Here is a 13,841-nt window from a genome sequence, read left to right as displayed (position 1 = left end):
GGGAGGGTCCTCAGCTGGGGTATAATGCTATATAGTCCATTCTGCAAAGCATCCATTTTCTCCAGGTGAACTGATCTCTGTTGCCTGGCGATCAGTTGTAATAGTGGCAGATCTCCAGCTATCACCTGGAGGTTGGCAACCCTGTGATCTTAGTGTTCATGTACATGCATTGTTATGGGTGTTTGTGGGATCTGAGATTTCAACCATGTAGTTCTGATGTAAGTGCAACCTGTCTTTGAATTTTAGAAGTCCTGCACAGTCACTTTTTCAGTTTAAAACACTTTCTAGTCCTGGCTTTTGAAGGAAAATTTGGATGAAGGAATAAACTGCAACAGTGTGTACTTTCCAAATGAGGAATCATACAGCCTTATCTAGTATGCTTTTATCCCACCGTTCCTCAAAGAAGCTCAGGGTAGTATACATGGGTCTCCCCTCCTTCAGTTAGGTGTAGTGTATTTCTTTAGACATTGTTCTTATATGTCAAGGACAGTCTGTATTTTCTGGTCCCTCTCACTGGTGAATCGTTGTCTCTGTAAGGTAGGTTCAGTTAAAAGGCAAGTGAGTGGCTTGTCGTCACCCAATAAGAGTAATGGGAGAGTGGGGGTTGAACTCTGGTTTTCCTAGCTGTAGACTGACAATCTATCTGTTATGTATCTAAACTCTCTTTTTAATTTGGTTTAATGATCTGTGTTGGGGGGGGGATTGATTTTAATGGCTTTAAAATGTGATTTACCATGTATGTTCTAAATTGTTAGCCTCCTTGATAACTGTTGTGAAGGCAGAAACATACCATGTATGTTCTAAATTGTTAGCCTCCTTGATAACTGTTGTGAAGGCAGAAAGAACAAATACCATGCTTGCTGTTGTATAAGCAAGTAGAAGAAGGAGAGATTGGATTTATACCCCACCCTTCACTTCCAGAAGGAATCTCAGAGCGGTTTACAATCCCTTTCCCTTCCCACAACAGACACCTTGTGAGGTAGGTGGGACTGAGAGAGCGCTCTTGAGAATTGCCCCTGAGAGAACAGCTCTGAAAGAACTTATGACTGACACAAGGTCACACCAGCAGCTGTGAGTGGAGGAGTGGGGAATCAAACCTGGTTCTCCCAGATTAGAGTCCGCACTCTTAACCACTACACCAAACTGGCTCTCTAAGTACAGTGCTTGCCTCAGTTATGTTGGTGATACCTTAAATCTTGGTACTGTGAATTGACAGTTATAGTTGATCAGGGTTCCATTCTCTAAAAGTGAAAACTATGAGGAGTTAGCAGCTGAATACATTTTGTCTGTTGCACATTTTTGTAAATGCATGTGCATGTATGTTAATGTACTGTGCAATGCACAGCATATCATGTCACACATTGCAGCTGCTGAGATATAATGTGAGCTGTAGATAAACAACATATTGTAGAACAATTATGTTTCCAAATGTGTCAGTGAGTTGAAGAATGATCGCTCTGTTGTTTTTTAAAACAGTGTATATGCCAGGTTGTTGGGGGAATAAATGAAGACAATATAAAGTACACTCTTCAGTTGTGTGTAATAGTGCACCTTGTGAAGTGATCCTTCATAAATAGGATTTTTACAATGCATGTCTATATTTTCATTTGGGGCTCATTTACAGCAAGGTATTGTGTGATCTTTGACTGCTTGAAAGTATCATACCAAATGCCAGGTGTGCAAAAATAGAAAGATTGCTCGTGTTCAAGTATCCTATACTTCAGTCAGCACTTTGCATATGCTCAGAAGCACTTTGATCAGAATTACTGGTTCAACGGCTCAGAGCTGTGGCACTGGAAAAAAGTTCAAAAGGGTTGGGGTAATTGCAAAAGGAAATGGGTGGGGCTTCACCTTTCAAACTAGTCCACTCCCGCGGTCTTGGAATATGTTGCCCTTCCTCGCGCTTGCCATTTCTAGCCCAAGATGGCTCTTAACTCCCGTTATCTCCAATAGCAGAGAAGTCAGCTAGGCATGCCCTTAACAAATATGGCCTCATGGACGCGCGCTGCTTTGTTTTTGTTCCAACATCAAAAATGGCGGCGACGGCGGCAGCTTCAACCTGGCCGGAAGAATGAAAAAAGGGACGGAAGTTCAGGAAGTAGGTCGCTGGGTCGGCGGACGCCCGGATGTAGGCAGCTCTGCCTCGGTAAGAGGGAGGTGCCGGTTGCCCGGATGTTCCTCTTGCTCCAGCCCCGGCCGAGGCTCGGTCAGAACCGGGGGGGAAAGAAGCTGATGGATCCAATATGGCTGCCCTGATGGCCCTCAGGAGAGAGTGAGAGAGGCCTAGACGGCAAATCCCGGCCCTGAACAGGAGTGGGGAGGGGCGCTTGGGGTCTGTCTTGGGGAGGGTGTGTGGAAGGAAAGGGGGGCAGAAGGGAGAAGGAGGAGCCCACCCACCCCCGTGCTGACCAGGCCACCTTCTCCTCGTCTACCTGAAGAAGGTGGTGGGAACACAGAAAGGGAGTTCTGAACTGGTGGGGGAAAAGGAGAGAATTACCCCCCCCCCCAAGTTAACCATCTTCCCTTAAGCTTGCTTGAGGAAACTGAGGGGCGCTAGAGTTAGAATTTATTATTACTGGAGAGGGGAAAGCCGCCCCCTTTCCTTGTAATTGCTGTCCCTTCTCCCTCCACTCTGGCCACCACCCAAGGCAGTGAGGTTAATAGAAGGGGAGATATAATTGGTGGGGGAGAGGAAGGACAGTTCACTTCCCTTAAAAAGTTATTCACTGCCATTCCTGTCTGCTTTTTTTTTTGGGGGGGTGGCAAACATAAAGGTCTCAGCCAGTTTGGAAAAGGAGCAGGGTCTAGTGTGGGTTGGTGCTGTTCATTTTTTGGACCCTTCCTGGGGGAAACATCAGGGTAGAAGGGCTTGTAAGAAGTGAACAGGCAGGGAGGGGATTGTGGAATCTGGGCCAAGACCTAGGAAACCCTGCACTGTGTTTGTGTGGTTTCCCCCATGCTTGTGATAATTAATCTTGTTGGTCTTGATTTTTTTTTTTTGTGATTATTAAGCAGGAGGTAGGGCAAAGGAAGAGTGAGGTAGCAGGAAAAAGAGGAGGAGGAGGCATTGCAAGGGCAGTCGCTTATAATTACAAGCCTTGAAAATGCCGCATTCTGAAATCTGCATGTTCCTCTCAGTGTTTCTGATAAACAAATCTAACATCCCAGTTGTGTGCATGTTTACTTGGAAGTGAGTCCCACTGTTTTGAGTGAGCTTACACCCTGGTAAGTGTACATAGGACTGCAACCTAAGTTTTCCTTGCGGCTGAATGGGAAAATGAAGAAAATAGGAGGGTATGTATGATAAAGGGTAGATGCGAGAATAAGAACTGTTGGGGTTTCTTGTACATATGTTGATTAAAACCAGTAGAGAGAACGCCTGCCAGACTTCTAGTTCAAACATCCCCCACTCCATATGAATATACTAAGCATCTTTATTTCTGATAATCCCTTCTTTTTGTAGGTTAGCCATATATGGCAGGGAGGCATATTTCTGTGGAGTTGGATTCTTAATGCATTAAAGATGTGCAAAGGTGTGGAACTATAATCTCAGCAGAAAGGAAATTCTAAGGCTGATTTGCTTCAGAATAAATCAGATAGCTGAAAGTTTAATATCTCTTTTGCTTTTGGGAGGTGCTGGGGTGGAGAGTCTGTGGTCACCAATCCCATGAATTAAAAAAATACGTTATAAAAAGTTGTTGAGAGAGTGAGAAAGCCTTAAAAACCATTCATTGCAAATAATGGGGGGAGGATCCCAAGTGAAAGGGAAGTTTAACAAGTTTGTAGTTCAAGTATTTATGATTATCTTCCCACTGGTTTATGGGTTTTCATCTCAAAAATCATTGAAATATTAAGCAAGGTCAGGAGAGACTGTTGCCTGTATTTGGGTGTTAATAAGGGTGCACTTGCTGGTGGTAAGAAAAAAGAGAAGAGATTTAAAACCCAAGTACCTTTCCTGAAGTTTATTCTGGATAGTTTTGGGCTTTTTACAGCCATTCTTTGTGCAATTTCTTTTTAAAGCAAATGAAGGGAGGAGAAGTGGATAGTTGTTGGGGGGGGATGGGCTGTTCTAGGATCGTGCATTTAAAAGTCTTGCTTTAGAAGAGAAGCCACCTTGGTCTCTGAGCGCATTTGCAAAGATTTTCTTTTTCCTTTTTTTCTAAATTCTAAAAAGTAAAATGAAGTTGGCTAGAGAGTTTGTACGTTCACGTTTGGCCCTCTGGGTGCTGCTGCCTGCGCGAGACTGGATCTAAGCGTGGCAAACAGGGTCACTCGCAAGAGGATTTAAGGTAGGTTTTACCATGACTTTTACCGTGTTTTTTTGCATGCTGCTTTCTTCCTGAACTCTGCCATAATATGATTGGTGATTCATTCTCCGTTTCCATGCTCTTCCCGTTGCTCATTAGTATAAAGACAGCAAGGCTGCGGCTGGCTGCCTTCCTGGTGGCCGGCCTGCCCTTTTGGAGTGGAGCATGACAGAGTCGCTGGAGCTCTCAAGGAATCAAGTGGCTGAAAAGAACCTCTTTCCTGAAAGCAGCTCTTGGCTACACTCATAACAGGAATAGGAAACTTTGCTCAGTGGAACGGAGCTTGGAGTTTGCTTTTTGCTGCTTGCACAAATTGTGATGAGCGCACGAGATTGGACCACAGCTTGCCACCATGACCTGCTTCATTTTTGGGGACTTCTTGTGTGAGCCTCACAAATTCATATGGCATGTGTACAGCTGGTTTTTGAAATGGAATTGGGAGCTGTGCAAGCGACTGTTGAGCCTGTTGAGTCACGGTGGCCTTTGGCAAATGATTTTGTCTCGGGCTTGTGCGCTGAAACTGTATTACTAGGATAAATCTTCACCAAGGGCTCCAGTGAACTGAGCCAGAGGGATTCTAAATGGCCGTAGCTCAGTGGCAAAATAGCTCTTGAGTAGCAGTGCTGGTCTTTGTGTGTTGCCAGAATGGCTGCAGGTGTAAAGTTGGTGTATCACAGGGTTTCAGGCCCAGGTACAGTTGAATTACCTTGAAAATATTTACTTTTTTAAAGGCAGGTGAGCATTGTTCTCCCCAGATTGAGGTGGAGGGACTGAGGCAGAGAGAGTCCTGAGCCACTTAATTGCAGTGAGGTTTGAGTTAACGAAACCCTGGTGTTTGCTGTTGGGATGCATATCTGCAGGCTTTTAAAATGTACCTTTCCCCCCAGAAATCGGAGCTCTCACTTCAGACAGCAGGAGAGCCTGTGCATGAGAGAGTTGGAGAGGGGGTGGATGCAGCCACCATTTGGTTTAGTTTGTCAGGCTCTGAAGTTTTTGTTCAGATGGTCAGCTATGGATCTCGTGCTTCTAGCTGATCCCAGGGAGGCTATAGAAACCCTGAACCAGTTTTGGAGTCAATAAGGACTAATAAACTGAAGCTTAATCCTGATGACATAGAAGTGCTACTAGTGGGTGGAAAGTCTGACCTGGGATATCACCTCTTCTGGATGAGGTTGCACTTCTCTTGAAGGAATAGCTCTGTATTCTGGGGATGCCCTCGCACCCAAGCTTGCTTCTTCTGGATGAGGTTGCACTTCTCTTGAAGGAATAGCTCTGTATTCTGGGGATGCCCTCGCACCCAAGCCTGCTGCTGAATACCAGCTTTGACTGGTTAGCCAGCTGTGTGGCCTTCCCTGGCCAGAAAAGATCTGGCCACTGTGGTGCAAACCCTGGTAATGTCTAGATTAGATTCCTGCAACGCGCTCTGCACAGTGCTGCCCCTGAGAAGTGTTCGGAAACTTCAGTTGGCACAGAATGCTGCAGCGAGGATGTTGACTGGAGTGGGTCGTACAGACCATCTCACTCCAGTCTTGGCCCATCTACACTGGCTCCCAGTTGGTTTCCAGACACAATTCCAGGCGCTGGTCTTATCCTTCAGAGCCCTGTATGGTTTTGGACCAGCACTTATGAAGGACCGTCTTCTCCCTTATGAACCCGCTTGATCACTGCAGTTATCTTCAGAGGCCTTGCTTTGTGTGCCCCTGCCTTCTGAGATTAGGTGGGTGGCAACCTGGGACAGGGTTTTCTCTGTCACAGCACCAAAGCTCTCCCCAGGGAGATCCATCTGTCCCCTTCTGTTGCCATCTTCCGCCAGTGGGTGAAGACCATTTTTTGTTTCATCTGGCATTCCCTAAGTGATCCCTGCTTCCTCCCCTGTTTTTTTTTTTTTTTTAGTGTGTGTTTTATGTTTGGGTTTAATTGTTCTGATGATGTGCGTTAGAGGGGAATTGAGTCCAATGGTTTTAAAACGTGGTTTTATTGTGCATTTTTTGCTAGCCACTTTGGTGGCCATTGTGCAGATGGTAAAGCAGGATATAAATTTTGAAGTGAATAAATAAAGCAGAAGAGGGTTCTCTCTCCCCTTGCGTTCCTACCTGTCTAGAATTCAGAGCCATGAAGCAGAAAGATGGGATGCTGTGTGTAATGGATTAGCTGGAATCACAACTAAGTGGCGCACTTCTCCTCTAGGCTCTGAGGTGGATAGTGACCAGCTGCCCCACGCAAAGCTGGATGAGCAGTTGCATAGTAGCACCACTGAAAGATGCATCTATAAGAGTGTGTGGTTCTGTTCTTGAGGCTTGGGACTTATATTTACATAGTGCGTGATCTCCAGAACCTGAAATGCTGGACTTGAACATCTGGGACAAACTTTCCTGTGCAGGCTGGCCTGGCTTACTCAAGGAAGAGGGGAATTGCACTTTTTGCATGCTCATAGGCATCTTTTATTCTTTGACTTGGGGAGAGAGGCGTAACTCAGTGGCAGAATATGTGCTTGACATGCAGAAAGTCCCAGGTTTAATCCCCGGCATCTCTAGTTAAAACTATTGGGTAGTAATTGATGTGAAATACCTCTGCCTAAGGCCCTGGAGAGCCTCTGCCAGTCTGAGTACTGGCCTTGATGGACCGATGGTCTGGTTCAGTATAAGGCAGCTCCATGAGGGCTCAGGGGGGTGAACAACATTTCATTAATAACATTTAAAATGAGACTAAGACAGTTAAAACAATAAAACCAATACAATTCCAAACTATTCCAGATGGCGCTTGAATCCAGTTTATATCCTATCCTATAGGGGAGAAGAGAGACGGAGGCCAGGCTTGATGTCGAACCATGGGCCTGGTGGAACATCTGTGCACTTAGATCCCGCAGAGTGAGATTGTCATTAGGCAGAGACTTCCACCAGGCCAGGGTCAGGGAAGGAGATCTCCAAATTGATTGGCTTGTCCTATGTGAAGCTGCCTGATAAGAATACATTTTATTGGCTCATCTAGCCCAGTTTGGCTAGACTGTGGCTTTTCCTCTGAGAACAGCTGTGCTGTCTGAGATTCCTTTAACTGGTGATTGAACCTGGGACCTTCTTCAAGTGCTCTACCACTGAGCTGTAACCTGTCCCAGAATTTCAGAATTCCTGTGTAGCTACCTTATAACCGCATCAGACCTTTGACCCATCTCTGTTGCCTTTCATGTCTGGAAGTTGCTTTTTAGAGTTTCTGGGAAATAAGCAAGCATCTCTGAGCATGCAAAGCCCATGCTGAACTGTGCTTCCTCCCTCTCCTCCATGCATTATTGCATGTATCTTTCTCATTAAGGGTTTCCCCTCTAATGTTTAGCCCCACATCCATCTACAGTTTACAGCTTGCCCCTTTCTTGTTTGCTCTAGAAATGAAAGGTCTCTGTTCTTGACTGTCTTATAGTTTGATCTTTTGGAATTTCTTCTTTCCTAGACTTGGGTCTTCAGTTTCTTACCTTATGTCTTTCCTCCAAGTGTTCTGTGGTTTGTCACATCATTCTTGAGTTGCTGCATGTGGCAGTTCTCTCTGCAGAGCTCTGAATAAAGCAGCAACAGTTGGAAAACATTGGCGCATCCGTTCCTGGTTTAATCAGATCTAGCCACATTGATCCATGCCCTAGTTAAATCTAGCGTGGACTATTGCGATGCACTATACTTGGGGTTATCCTTGAAGAGTGTTTGGAGGCTGCAGCTAGTGTGGATTGCTGCGGCTAAACTGCTAATCAGGGCCAGTTATTGGGCGCATGTGATCCCAATAGTATATAAATTATACTGGCTACCAATCCACTCCTGAACCCAATTCATGATGTTGTTTTTGAGCTTTAAATCTCTACATGAGTTGGGACCGGGGTATCTGAAGGACTATTTTTCCCCATACATTCATGTCCAGGAACTGAGATCACAGGGAGAGGCCCTCCTGACTGCCCCACCAATTGAAGAAGTTTGTTTGGTGGGTACATGAGAGAGGGTCTTTTCAGTGGCAGCCCCGTGATTATGGAACCATCTCCCTAAGGAGGTGCACCTGGCCCCCTCATTTTGAATCCTTAGGATGTGGATGAAGACGGTTTTATTGAGGACTGCATTTTATTATGTTTATTAGTAGTCCTGAGTAGGGAGGGGCACAAACCAGAACATTTCAGTTCGGAGTGTATCCAAACCACCCAAACTGAATGGGTCGGTTCGTGCTGCCTTTCTCCCGGCCATGGCAAGCCGCAGCTGGGACAAGGGGGGGGGGAATCACCCGGGAAGGGTTAAATGGCTGTGAGCCATTAAATCTGTCCATTTTTCTTCCCCCCCCCCCCCACTTGGAGTGAGAGGGATTGCTGAAATGGCTTGCATTCATTTTAGCCTAGCAGCTGTCAGGCGTACCAGCCCCTCTCCCCACCTCCCGCTTGGAAACCCAACTGTTAGGGTGAAATGGATGCAAGCCATTTCAGCTATCCCTTTCGCTCCCCCCCCCCACTTGGCTGGTGTGGCTGTCAGCTGTTAGGCTGAGTTGGATGCAAGCCATTTCAGCACTCCCTCTCACCCCCCCCCCGCTTCCCATGAGCCGTGTGAACCTCCCGATAACCACGTGGAGGGTTGTGGGAGGGTCGATTAAGCAAGGTGGCATGAACCTCAGTTGTTTAGGTTCATGATGAGATTTGTGCCCATCCCTAGTCCTGAATCATGATTTTAAGTGCTGGTTTTTATGGGTTTTTAAAAATGTGTTTTATTTTATGTATTTTATCTATGTTGTAAGCTTCCTTGAGCTGTGTAAGGAAGAAAAGTGGCTAATAAATGTTTTAAATAAATAAATCTGGCGAATACTTGAGATGCATCACATGGGTATATTCAGAGAGCCAGGGCAGCGGCTGGCTTCAGCTCCCTATAGAAATGATGGCACTGCCAAGTTTGCAGCTCTGTAATGTGGGAAATGACTGGGGGAGGGGGGTCTAGTTAAAAAAAGAAGTAGATAGTCTGGCTTCTTTTGTGGACCTTGTTTTCTTTTTTGCTTTGGTTTCCAGGTAGCAGCTTCAGTCACAAGTTTTAAGTTTCCTGTTCCTAAATATGCACAAGCATATTGCTTGCTTCTGGGTTACGTTGGTACTGGAGGTTTTGCGAGGGGAGTTGTCAGGAGTCCCCCAACAGTGACAGTACCTGACAACTGGTGACTGAGGTTAAGGAAAAGGGGGTGAACTAGGTCAGTAGCCTTGTGGGGTTGGAGGCAGACACCTTGTGGCAGATAGTGGGGATAATCTGGGGTCATGATTAGAATCAGGAAGTGGGGCTGAAAGTGAAGTAGGGCAGGGTTCAGAGATGAGTTCTGGAGCAGAGGACAGAGTCACCCCCAGCAGACAAAGTCTGGAGTTGCATGGCTAACACCCATGATCACTCTAAGTGGACGGTTTTGCAGTACTGTCAGATTGCCTAGAGCAGTTGGAGCTGAGGTAGGTAGGAGTCAAAAGTGGATTTCCTACCCCACCATTTTGTCATGTATGTGTGGGCAGAGTGAAGATTCTGGTTCACGCCAGTGATTGTATTCAGGGAAACCTATAGGTGGCTGTGGTTGTGAAATAATAAATCTAGAATCAAAACACAAGAGTCCTTTGGCTGAAGATTCTGGTTCACGCCAGTGATTGTAATCAGGGAAACCTATAGGTGGCTGTGGTTGCGAAATAATACATCTATAATCAAAACACAAGAGTCCTTTGGTAGGGTCTGGGGTCCTTGTCACTAGCTGTCTTTCCTCCACTGCATGTGCAGGGAGAGAGGTGAGGTCTTTACTTGTTTGCATTGGTAGAAGAACACAGTGGGGGGCACAGCAGGAGGGCATTTGCGCACACTGGATCTGGTCAAGGTAGCTAGCAACTCTGTGGCAAGGAGTCCTCTGATGGAAATTTCACTCCTGCCTCCCAGACACTGACCTAAGGATGAGAAGCAAGGCAGATGCTGAGTGGTTAGACCTCACCTAGAGTATCATGTTCAGTTTCGAGCACCCCAATTTAAGAAGGATATAGACAAGCTGGAACGTGTCCAGAGGAGGGCAACAAAGAGGGTGAGTGGTCTGGAGGCCAAGTCCTGTGAGGAAAAGTTGAAGGAGCTGGGTATGTTTAGCCTGGAGAGGAGACGATTGAGAGGGGTTGGACTAGATGACCCCGGAGATCCCTTCCAGCTCTGTGCTTCGATATTGGAAGTGGTCTCATTGGAAAGGTCTGCTGCGTCAGATGCCCCTTAGAAGGAATAGAAGCTGCTCGAGAACACATGTTCTCATGTCACTTCCTGTTCCTTTGCAATGAAATGTGCACCAGGAGACCACCTCAGTGGATTGTGCCCATATTAGTAAATGAGTTACATGGTTTAGATTTTCATTCTCGGGCATTGCCTCAAGTCAGGCAAACTCTTAACTTCCAATCAGATTTGCATAACCCAGTTTTGCACCTTTATGAGAAGCAGTGTGTTAGTTGCTTCCCTCATTAGCAATGGGTGACGGCTCCTCTGTTAAAAAGAAAGGGGTGAGATAAGTAATGGGCCTCTCCCAGTCATTTTACAGTAAGGGATTAACACTGAACCATGTATGAGTGTCTGACCTGAAACTCAGTTGAGCAGAGCTGCTGTCGGCTCCCTCTCAGGAGTTCCTGCCAGCTATAAATAAATCCGGCAGTGACGCAGCCCATCCATTGTAAAAAGCTGTTGAGGTCAGGCTGGCCACGTGCAAGAACCACCCATGCCTAGGTGAGGCTTTGAAAATTTCGTCCTTCAAAACAAGACAGTGGATCTTCCCACTTAAGCCAGCTCCTTAATTGATGGATTAAATATAAAAGTTTGCATATTACCAACCCATCATTATTAGTGCCTCTTTGAGATACCAAAGTAAGTCTGAGAAAGATTTTTTTTCAGATGAGTTCAGTCTTTTCAGGCTCCTAACCTGGAGTATGAGACCTGCCTCTAATTTTCTTTTTTTTTTAATATGCCCTTCTCTTTCTTTCTTTTCTCTCTGTGACCCAGCAGTAAATTCAAGACAGAAAAAAATAAAATTATTTCTGTACACAATGTGTAATTAACTTAAGGAATGCCCTGTCACAGGATGTGGGCATGGCTGCTGGCTTTAATAAGATTGGCCGTGAGGACTAAATAGTGGAACACGCTCCCAAATGAGATCAGGGCCCTGCGGGGTTTGCTCCAGTTCTGCAGGGCCTGCAAAATGGAGATGTTCCGCCAGGCCTACGGCTGAGGGGGCGAGTGTCTCTGACATCAGCCTGACGTGTTCCACCTAGCATCAGCCATTTGGTGCTGTTGGCTGTGGTTGGCCCCTTTGCTCAGGATTTGGTTCCTATCGTGCACTCATACAGAGAGTCTTTTCAGGGATTATAAATTGTGCTTGATCGCCATCTTGTTTGTTGTAGGTTTTAATAATTTTATCATGTCGTTAACTGTTTAAACTATTATATAACGTCTATAATTGTAATCCACCCTGAGCCCTGAAAGGCCCCTGAAAGTGGGGTGAATAATGTGGGGAGGGCTGTTGCCTCCCTTGCCCTGCTTGTGAGCTTCCTGAAGTCAGGGAGGGGGGCTACTAGGGAAAAGGATACTGCACTAAATGGACCATGATTCCATCCAGTGGGCTATCTTCGTCTTTCCCAGGGCTTTATCTACATCACAGCATATGGATCCTTCCTTCCTTCCTTCCTTCCTTCCTTCCTTCCTTCCTTCCTTCCTTGTCCTGGGGACTGTAGTTCAGAATGGAGAGGCCTCTTAACAGAATTGTCAGCACTATCATTCCTAAGGTTGGCAAGAGGGGGTGCCACAACAGTTTTAACTTGTGTAGAACTGGTTTGTGTTTGTAGCATGGACCTGTCTAGTATATTTTACTTCCATCCTTCTCCCAGAGCAGTCAGGTGGTGTATATAGTTCTTCCTGGCTTCATTCTCACAGTGAGCCTGAGAGGCAGAGTTAGGCTGAGTGCGTGTGTGACTGGCCCAGAGCTCACTTGGCAAGCTTCCCAGTTGCATGGAGATTTTAACCTCGTCTCTCTCCCTGGGGAGGTTTGTCTGTCCCTTTCTGTTGCCATCTTCCACCAGTGGGCAAAGACTTTGTTTTGTTTCATTGTTCCATGATCCCTCCTTCATAACCAATGTTTTCATGCTATTTTAACTGTTTTATACATATTTTAATTCTGGTTTTTTTAACCTCTTTAAAAATCGGTTTAGTGATGCATGTTTAGGAGTTGATTTTAGTTGATTTATAATGTGATTTTTATCATGTATGCTTTAAATGGTTAGTGACCTTGGTGGCCCTTGTAAGAGCAGAAAGGTAGGAAACAAGTTTTCTAAATAAAATAAATCATAGTCTGGCACACTGACTTGTAGGGCAGTTATGCCCTCATTCTCGCCTCTCTTTTCTCCTCTGCCTTAACCTGCTTGTTAAAGGCCCATCCTTTAGATGCAGGTGTGGGAGAGTCAGTGGGATGTCATGGGTGAAGTCCTAGAGTGACCTGTGTTCAGATTCTTGCTCAGCATACATGAGGACATCAGATGGGACACTACCTCTTAGCCTAGCCCGTCTCACAGGTTTGATCTGATAGGACAGGATTCTTGTCATGGACCCTTCCCTGAGCTTGTCGAAGGGCATTCCCACGCAATAAACAATGAAACAAATTTCCAGTTAGCTAGCTGATCATTGAGGTCTGTCACTTGCTGTCAGACGCCAAGGCTATCTCTGATCCATTTTGTGTCATTCTGTTACAGCAGTGTACAGGAACTAGAATACGTGCAAAAAAGGGAAAACTAGGTTCCTTTAGCATGCAGCACCAATGAACGCACAGAAGGAAGGGGAGGCTTTTGCAGAGGGCCACAAACCGAAGAATGAATACGTAGCTTATTTAAATTATTTTTTAAAAAATCTCTGCTGTCTTCCTTGAAGTTCAAGGCAGTTTGTAGGTACAAATGATGACTATTAATCAAACATTCAAACAGGGCTGTGTGTGTGTGTGTGTGTAAAGTGCCATCAAGTCGCAGCCGAGTTTTGGCTTCCCCTTAGGGGTTTTCAAGGCAAGCGACTAACAGAGGTGGTTTGCCATTGCCTTCCTCTGCATAGTGATCCTTGTATTCCTTGGTGGTCTCCCATCCAAACACTCTCCAGGGCCAACCCTGCTTAGCTTCTGAGATATGACAAGATCCAATCCAGGTCAGCCTCTTTAAAAGACTTTCTTCTTCCAATAAGAAAACACATCAGCCCAGCGGTATCAAACAAGATTTTAAATCCTGTCTGGAAATGAAAAGCTATACATGTTCTGTGGTGGTTTTTCTTAGCTCCTCCTGGCATGCATTCTGTAGGAAATGTGTCATGACTGAAAAGTTTCTGGAGTGGCTCAGTGTTGGAGCATCTGCTTTGCATACAGTAGGTCCGAGGTTCAGTCCTTGGCATCTCCAGTTAAAAAAAGAACAGGCAGTAGGTGACGAGAGAGACCTTTGCCTGAGACACTGGAGAGCTGCTGCCAGTCTGGGTAAACAGTGCTGACTTTTCTGGACCAGTAGAAGAAGAAGAA

At 45.7% G+C, this 13,841-nt stretch overlaps 1 protein-coding gene across 2 annotated transcripts in view; it reads left to right on the top strand.

Annotated features, from left to right (window-relative positions):
• Positions 1–2,195: 2,195 nt before the first annotated feature.
• The window catches only part of DEDD (death effector domain containing), a 28,331-nt gene continuing 16,685 nt past the window's right edge, over positions 2,196–13,841 (top strand). Inside the window, exons 1-2 of one of the 2 annotated variants that reach the window (XM_015408365.1) lie at positions 2,196–2,272; positions 4,175–4,289. The gene's annotated coding sequence lies outside the window, so the exon portion shown is untranslated. Of the gene's footprint in view, positions 2,273–3,235; positions 3,295–4,174; positions 4,290–13,841 lie in introns of those variants that run through there. The other variant, XM_015408367.1, reaches the window with a different exon arrangement.

This window comes from Gekko japonicus, unplaced genomic scaffold, assembly GCF_001447785.1.
Source record: "Gekko japonicus isolate JY-2015 unplaced genomic scaffold, Gekko_japonicus_V1.1 scaffold457, whole genome shotgun sequence".
Taxonomy (NCBI): Eukaryota; Metazoa; Chordata; class Lepidosauria; order Squamata; family Gekkonidae; genus Gekko; species Gekko japonicus.
The sequence above is the reverse complement of the archived record's forward strand: the minus strand, read 5'-3'. Positions and strand labels throughout refer to the sequence as shown.